Genomic DNA, 8,261 nt, shown 5'->3' with positions numbered 1-8,261 from the left:
ACCGCAAAGCGAACACTCTAGGTCAGGAGGTTCATCCTTCCAAAGTAAACGGTCTTGAGTAGGAAGACGTCGCTGGCATGCAAGCCATAAACAAAAAGCATGTTTAGGAATATGACCAGAAAACCACACCGATTTATACCAAGGTACAACCGGATAAGAACCATCCAACGATGCCCAAGCATTTCGAACTTCGAATCTCGAACAAGAAGTAAAATCATCCCCCCAAAGAACATGATCCGGAAGCGAATCATTTAATAAAGGTAAAGGAGAAGAATTAAGCACATCAAACCTGGCACACCAATCATCAGGCCAAACTCCATTCAATCTCATGACAAGCTCACGAACCGTAGTAGCAGGAGAAAAACCACAAGAATAGATAAACCGATAAGTCATAAAAGACGAAAGAGGACCACAAGGAAGCCAAGAATCCTCCCAAGCATAGTATCCGTACCATCACCAATTTGAGACACAAAGTACTGTCGCACATGAAGCCTTATGTCTAATAGTTTACGGAAAACCCACGACCAATTAGAATTTTTCCGTACCAACCAGAAGTGGTTGGTTCTAAGAGTATGACTATAAATCCACCGAACCCACAAAGAATTATGATGGCGAACAATATCCCAAACATGTTTAGCAAGTAAAGCCCTGTTCCAAGTCGCCAACCGTTTAATACCAAGACCCCCCGATTCTGGAGGACGCACACCACATCCCACGATAATCGACACCGCCCACGAGGATCATCCCTTGGAGCCCATAAAAATTTCCGGAAGATCGATTCAATATCATGAATTACACCCGACGGAAAAAGGAAAATAGACAGCCAATGCAATTGAAGCGATTGTAAGACCGCTATAATAAGTTGCCTACGTCCTCCGAACGAGAGAAACTTAGACTTCCAATTAAAAATACGACTTTTAACCTTAGCAAGCAAAGGTCTATAGTCACTAATTTTCAAACGAGCATGAGATAATGGCACTCCCAGATAACGAACAGGAAAAGAGCCAAGCTTAAAAGGAAGGCAGACCACAAATGGCCTCCCTAATAGAATGGGGCACATTACCAAAATAAATTTCGCTCTTTTCAAGACTTGGCTCCAAACCTGAACGTTGTTGAAAGAGAGAGAGAGCTTTTTTAAGAACCTCCACCGAATGAACATCACCTTTAGTAAACACAAATAAATCATCTGCAAAACATAGATGAGTGATATCCAACTCCTCACAACCGCGATGGTACTCAAAATCAGAAGCCTCCCTGATACAAGTCTTAAGGAGCATAGAAAATCCCTCCATAATAATCATGAATAAATATGGAGATAACGGATCACCTTGCCGAAGACCCCCCTTCCACCATGAAAAAACCCATAAGATTCACCATTAATCGCAAGCGAGTAGGAAGTAGTGGACACCATTTCCCTAATCCACTTAATCAGAACCGGGTGAAACCCTAAGCCCTGCATCATAATAATGAGAAACCTCCAATCTAACCATATCATAGGCTTTTTTAATATCAATCTTGAAAGCACATCGAGGAGGACCTACCGAAGTCTGATACCCAAAAACAAGCTCATGAGCCATAAGAATATTATCTGAAATCTTCCTACCCGGGATAAAGGCCGATTGGGCCTTGTCTATCAGAGAATCCAAAGAATCCTTCATTCTGTTTACAATGACTTTACTAATGCATTTATAAAGTACATTGCAGCAAGCTATAGGTCGGTAATCAGTAACCTTAGAAGCATTAACAGTTTTAGGAATAAGACAAATAAGCGTATGNCGAAGAAAACCCATCCGATCCAGGAGCTTTATGATTACCAATACTAAACATAGCATTTTTTATTTCTTCAGAAAGAATCGGCCGTATCATATGATTAGCATCCGAGAGTGGAAGCTTTTTCGTGAATAAGTTCTCGGGCATAATCGGGTCAGGAGACTCATACCTAAGGCCAAGAAAATCTCGAAAATATTCAACAAAAATATTAGGAACATCATCACCATGAACAAACTCACCAGTACTAGTGCATACCGATTGAATGGAATTGGAATGATGCCGTTCTTTAATCACATGATGGAAGAATTTAGTATTCAAATCCCCCTCATTCAACCACTTAACTTTTGCCCTTTGCTTAGCTGCACACTCCGCATCCCAACAAGCATTTTAGTAAGGAATACGAAGATGACCAAGTTCCAACCCCAACTCAGCATTACAGGGATTTTTATCAAAATCCAGTTGAACACCGTCTAACTCAATTTTTAGAAAAGAAACCCTCTTGCCAAGATTACCAAAAGTATTACGAAGCCTACGAAGCGGGACCTTTAGAGCTTTTAAATGGGAAGTTACCTTAAACATAAAAGTCCCCTCAACATAATTAGACCATTCCTCCTTAACAATCTTCTAGAAATCCGGGTGCTCAGCCATAAAATTATCAAATTTAAACCCATACCTCGTTTTCTGTAAACCACCTTTAAAAGAAAGAACCACCGGTGAATGATCCGAAAGTCCGGCAGGATGGAAATGAACAGTAGCATCATGGAATTTAGAAGTGAATTCTGCATTAGCCATAGCCCTGTCAAGTTTTCGCATGATTCCCCCTTCAGAATTCGGCTTTTGATTCCAAGAGAAATGAGCACCAGTATATTGCATATCAAAAATTTCGACATCCTCCACACACGCAAAAAAATCAGACATATCAATATTACGGTGTGAAGACCCTCCAAACATGGAGTTGAAATCTCCCATTACTATCCATGGATTGGAACCAATCAAGACTTTAAATTTCCTTAACCCCGACCACAAGTCTCTTCGAGGAGTGCATGCATTTGCACCATAGACCAAAGACAGAAAGAAAGCATCTTGACCACCTCTTAAAAAAACTTTACAGTTCAGGAATTGATTCTGAACCTCCATAGCCATTACATCTAAAMTACGGGAATTCCAAGCAAGGATGATACGTGTACCCGACACACACACAGTTTGATTAGAAATCCAAGCCCACCGACCAAAAAGCTTGGCACACACACTCCCTCCTTGTTAAAAGCAACCAACCAAATAAGAGCAAGACCATACAAAGAGTACTCAGCAAGAAAAGCTACGGCAACTTTGGCTTAAAAACCAAGCCACAAGAAGCCAAAAAAGACAAAGAGAAATGCACCAAAAAGTAAAAATAAAGCAAGCCAAAAAATAGAAGGAGCAAATCCCTGCCATCTTCCAAACCCGAAAGCCCTCAACATACACATTATCACGCATCATTGATTCTTATGTATTTCTTCCTTGTCTTCCACGCCATTCTTTGAAGAATCTGAATCTTGATTTCCGCCACAACTTTTTCGCCAGCTTGATTGTAATTTTCAAAGAATTTTCTGTTCCTTTCCCATCATATGTGGTATACCGTAGCCGATATACCAAGTTTTTGTACCGTAGACCATGATTTCCACCTTTGAGATAAACCCCTGTTAAGAATGTCCWCCCATTTGTTCGGACAATTCGTTATCCCAACTTCCTTTTTTATAACCTCCCATATACTACTCGAGTAGTTGCAATCAAAGAATAAGTGATTGTGCGTTTCAATCACTAAAGTACAGAAAACACATTTCAAATTCGGAGATTCATGCTTCCACTGACTAATGCGATCTTGTGTTGGTAATCTGATCTGACAAGCCATCCACATACACAGAGCATGTTTAGGTATGTATGCTTTATTCCATACCACCTTATACCAATGCACAATCGGCCCCGCTTCTTGAAAAGTGTGCCAGGCCACTTTTACTTCAAATTGTTTCCGAGTATGATTAGCATCAAGCCAGCTGACCGTATCCTCAATTTGACTGGGAATTGGTATCATAACATTTTGCAGTTGGGGATACTGTTGTAGCCATTCCACTGGCCAAGTAGTACCAAACCGTTGCATTAGATCATACACCATAGAGTTATTATGAAAACCATGAACATTAATGAATCTGTAAGAGAGCAACTGAACCCGACTCACTCCACGTGTCTTCCCAAGCGTGAGTAGATAAACCATTACCCACATTGTAGATAAAAAACGGTCTGCAATTAGGTCTTAACTCCAAAAGGTTCCGGAGAAGCCACGACCATTCATTCCTCTTCTTGATTATCCAAAAATTTCTGCCTCGTATACAATGAGACTGAATCCAGGAGACCCACCGAGTAAGAATATCATAAATATGTTTAAAAAGTAAGCACCGGTTCCATATCGCTAGTCTTTTCAAACCAAGACCACATTCTGTATAGGTAAGCAGATCCTATCCCAAGAAACTCGACATTTTCCCAGTTCACCCTCCGTTTTATTCCATAAGAAATTTCGGAACAGCTGTTCAATCTCATGAATAGTGGTTGCCGGTATAAGAAAGACCGACATCCAATAGGTTTGCATAGAGTGAAGCACAGAGATGATGAGCTGTCGTCTTCCCCCATAAGAAAGAAACTTGTTTTTCCAATTCATTAAACGAGATTTTAGTTTAAGCACAAGAGGGTTGAAATCACGTACCTTCAAACGAACTGGAGAGAGAGGAACTCCTAGGTAGCGAATAGGAAAAACCCCCGGACGAAAAGGAAGACAGTTGCGAATGATATTCTGGACATCCAACCCCACATTCCCGAAAAACACTTCATTTTTCTCAAGACTTGGAGACAGACCTGAACGTTCCTCAAACAAATGGAGAGCTCGCTTGATCACTTCAACGGAAGTAGCATCCCCCCGAGAAAAAATGAACAGATCATCCGCAAAACATAAATGGGTCAACTTTATCTCAGCACATCCTTGATGGTATGCAAAATTAACCTCCTCCTCAATACATTTTGATAGAATCATCGATAAACCTTCCATAACCACCGTGAACAAGTAAAGGGACAAAGGATCCCCTTGTCTAAGACCCCGCTTACCATGAAAAAAACCCTCCGGCTGTCCATTAACACATATAGAGAAAGTAGGCGATGTGATTAGAGACTTTATCCAGTTAAGCATAACTGGATGAAATCCCATTCCCTTTAGCATCCCCAGAAGATACTGCCAGTCAACTGTATCATATGCTTTTCGAATATCAATCTTAAATGCACACTTTGGCTCCCCCTGATGTTTTTGATAACCTGCTACAAGCTCATGCGCCATTAGAATATTATCAGTTATCTGTCGTCCAGGAATGAAAGCAGATTGAGCCTTGCTAATAAGAAAATCCAAAGACCCTTTCATCCTATCAGCAATAATTTTACTGATACACTTCAGCAAAACATAACAGCAGGCAATAGGACGAAAATCAGTAACACACGAAGCATTAGGGACCTTTGGTACTAGGCAAAGAAGAGTATGATTCAACTGGTATTCTAAAATTCCAGAGTAGAAGAAATTATGTACCGCAATAAGAACATCCCTACCAACCACATTCCAAGCCGCTTTAAAGAACTTTGACGAGAACCCATCAGGACCAGGAGCCTTGTCATTCCCAATATCAAACAGTGCAGTCTGAATCTCCATATCCGAAATAGGACTGATTAAATGCAGAGAGTCCGATAACGATAAAGAGCAAACAAAAGAGCAATCCTCCATAGAAGGATGAACCAAACTATTAGAAGTACCCAAAATACCTTGAAAATGATTAACAAAAGCTTTAGGCACCTCTTGATGTTCAAAAACTGTACCAGCGGCATCTATAATAGCAGCAATATGGCTCCTATGACGTTTTTCTCTCATAGCATGAAAGAAGAACTTAGAGTTTCCATCGCCTTCATTAAGCCAATAAATCTTTGCTTTTTGTCGAACCATTTCCATTTGATCATTTCTTGCTTTTTGATATGCTAACAAGAGGTGAGCAATGTCCTCTTTCAGCAAATCATTAAAAGGGTCTAGATCACAATCCAATTGAGCAACTTCAAGCTCCGTCTTTAAACTAGCCACCCTCTTATCCAAACATCCAAAAGAATTACGAAGCCGATGACAAACCCCTTTCAACTCTTGCATTTTTCTAAGCACTCTTTTCATATATGAACCTCACTGAGGTTGCATCCACACCCCCTCCACGGATTTAATGAAATCCACATGAGACGTCACAATATTATCAAATTTGAAACCATGTTGACGAAGATGCCTACCAACTTTGAAGGAAAGAATACCCGGAGAATGATCGGAGATCCCCCGTGGTTCAAAGAAAACCGAGGCATCCCCAAATCTAGTAATGAAAGCTGAATTTCCCAAAATGCGGTCAAGTTTACGCATAATACCATCACCCCCAGAGGGTTTCTGCGTCCAAGTATAATGGCACCCCTGATACGAGATATCAAAAAGCTCTACCCCTTCCAGACAAAGATGAAATTCCTCCATATCTGAGTTACGTCTAGAGGAACCACCCAATCCATCATGAGGAAAAAACATTGAGTTGAAATCACCCATCGCAACCCATGCTTTTCGTTGAACAAAATCATTGAATTTACCAATATCCCGCCAGAGATCCCTCCTCTCCATTCCCGTATTACACCCATAAACAAAAGTAATAAAAATGGGCTCCGAATGACCCAGAATCCGAATTTCACAATGCACATATTGTAAGTGTTGCTCAATCATAATCAAGGACAAAACAGACGGGTCCCAAGCAATAATAATACGAGTACCTTGATCACACAATAGCCCATTAGATATCCAACTCCAATTTCCAAACACTTTACCACACACTTCCCCCATATGACTATTTAAAACTTTAGACTCAATGATGCAACATAAAGAAAGATGCTTTAGATGAATAAGATCACGTACCTCCTTTTGCTTTATTAGGGCATTTAGACCCCTAATATTCCACGCAGCGATTTTTATCATTAAGAGGTTGAAATGGGTATCGCCCCTTTACGGTGTTCCATAGAATGCCCCTCAATATCAATTATCTCCATATCATCATCATCGCTAGATTCATCAGAGTGTAATGAGGAAAACCTATTACTAATAGACGTGGAGGAAACTACGCCACGTCTTGGTTTCAACGCATGAACCACCGCTTTAACAAGATCCGGACCCCCCTTGGATCTAATAGTGACATTCGAAAGATCATCCCTTCCTTTTGGCGTTCTCCCCGCATCCACCGTACAATATTGACTTTAAGCATGTTCCATACTTTCCCCAAGTAAGACTGCAGAATCAACATGCTTAACAACATCCTTGTCCTTTTTAGTTTCTCCCAAGACATACGGTACTTCAGAAACCGGCTTTATGGTACCAACACCAACTATCGTATCATGAAGAATAGAAGGCTCACCTGAAGAAGTAGCATGAGAGCCATTACGTGGTCCTGAAGTTTTCTTCGGCTGCCATTGTTTTCTTCTTTGTTCTTTAAACCCATCATTATTCAACAGCATTAAATTCTCCTTTTGTTTTTGAAAACCCCCTTTCATGCAAGAAGACGTACAATGGCCAAAAACTTTGCACTTTGAACATTGGGAAGGCACCCAATCATATTCCAGAACCACCTTGATCACATCTTCACCATCACCCGAAAGCCTCGGAATTACAACTTCAATCTGCTTCTGTATCTCACCCACGGCCCAAACATCCACCAAAACTTTAGCAAAATTAGTACGTCCCCAAGCTTTATCACAAGTGCTAGCTGTACAAGCATCCAAACGCAAAGGAATTCCAACTGCACTTGCAATACGGCTAATACCCTCTCTATTGAAAGCAACAAGAGGAATGTTATAGAATTTAATCCATAACGGACATGAGGTATGTTCAGGTTTGTTAAGCCCTTTTGAGGGATCCCATGTTGAGACAAAAAATGGCCTCCCACAAATCATGAGGGGAGACGACTCAACCACTTGATTGCAACCACCATCATCATTAAATCGAAAGAAGAAGTAGCCAAGATCGTTTACCATAGCATCCATAAGACCAAACTTTCCCCATGCATTTTGAACCGCACGTAGTACAATGGGAAAAGGGAGACGAGGTCCCAAAAAACTTTTGATGGTGCAAACTAATCCCACCCATAACTGTAGGAGATAGGCGCTCCCACACCGAGGCCCTTTTAGTGGGACCAATATTATCCTCAACCCCCTTCAAGACCCCCTCCTTTACACCCCCATGCAAAGGATGTCCATGCAAGTCACCAGAAACCGACTCACCAAGAATTACATCCGCAAAATCTAACATCGTCACCTCACCACAGAAAATACCTAGATCCCTCTATCCCTAGTCAAGAAGTCGTGGTGCTGAAACCCTCAAAGAGCGCTCTCAATAAATAAACGAAGACCCCACAGGGAGGTGC

Source organism: Cynara cardunculus (genome assembly GCF_001531365.2).
Source record: "Cynara cardunculus var. scolymus isolate 2C chromosome LG 6, CcrdV1, whole genome shotgun sequence".
In the NCBI taxonomy this organism is placed as follows: Eukaryota; Viridiplantae; Streptophyta; class Magnoliopsida; order Asterales; family Asteraceae; genus Cynara; species Cynara cardunculus.
The sequence above is the reverse complement of the archived record's forward strand: the minus strand, read 5'-3'. Positions refer to the sequence as shown.